Here is a 1207-nt window from a genome sequence, read left to right as displayed (position 1 = left end):
AAGGCTCGATCCTCGCAAAGTTTTATGCCTTTTTCATTAGACTAGAGTTCGCTTTTTTTTTTTTAAAGACCCGCCTTGTGTTCGAAGAGTATCAACGTAAATGATGTTCCTTTATTTGTGATCGAATTCCTTTATCATCTTAAAAGAAGAAAGAAAAGGAAAGAAAACAGGAAAAAAAGGAAACGTATAACCGAGGTGGAAGGAAAAATGTTTACTTACACTTGACTAGTCCCAAGGAACCAGGAATGTCCAGTAAAGTTTCGTACTGTGTTTCTGTCTTCCTATATCATTCCTCGTTTATCCCCTCCCACTTTCTCTCCCTCTCCTTGTGCCTCTCTCTCTTTTCCTCCCTCCCTCCATCTCCCTTCCTCCGTCTCTGTCTGTCTGTCTGTCTGTCTATCTGCCTGTCTATGTATGTGTGTGTGTGTCTGTCTGTCTGTCTCTCTTCCTTTCCTCTCTTCTCTCCTTTTTTTATGTTTACCAGTTACCCTACGTACATATGTTTATGGAATAAGGGAACGTCGCATTCATGGACTAGGGAAGGGGAAACATTCCGCCACGTGATTCAATACAAGGAGTTTTTTCGATTCTGTACGTCTACCTAATGCACTGAGCAAACTGAATCAAAAGTATATGTTTTTTAACTAATTTCTTTTCTATTCATATTTTATTTTTTCAGAAGATTTTTATCTAGCCGTTTAAACAATCATCGACGTTGCGGTTATCCATCATTTTTTAGCTTTATTCGATAAAACAAACGTTTATCTCATGTCATTCGTCCGAACGAGTGTGATTTATATTTGCTCGTCGAGTTAGTCAAATCTGGCGTCTGGCCACCGTAGAGATTTCCGAATATATTCATATGTAATATTCTCAAATAAGAGAGGTATATGAATACATCAAGTAAATCAACAATTCTACCAATATTACCTGATATAAAAGAGGAAGAACATGCCAATACACAAAAAATGAAGTGGAAAAATCTAATTAAAGAATAAAAAAATGTGGATATAAACGACTTTTTTCTACAAAAAAGTGTTAGTGTTGACAGAACATAAACGAAAATGGAAATAAATGTTTGAAAAAGGAAAAAATAATTGGTAAATGCCAGCATCCATTGACATGTGATGCTCTGATAATAGTTATGATATTCACGATAGAGAGAAAAACAATGATTATGAAGAATGATAAATATACAAACGAGAGG

The sequence above is a fragment of the Penaeus chinensis genome, chromosome 3 (genome assembly GCF_019202785.1).
Source record: "Penaeus chinensis breed Huanghai No. 1 chromosome 3, ASM1920278v2, whole genome shotgun sequence".
NCBI classification, from domain to species: domain Eukaryota; kingdom Metazoa; phylum Arthropoda; class Malacostraca; order Decapoda; family Penaeidae; genus Penaeus; species Penaeus chinensis.
This window is presented reverse-complemented; position numbering follows the sequence as displayed.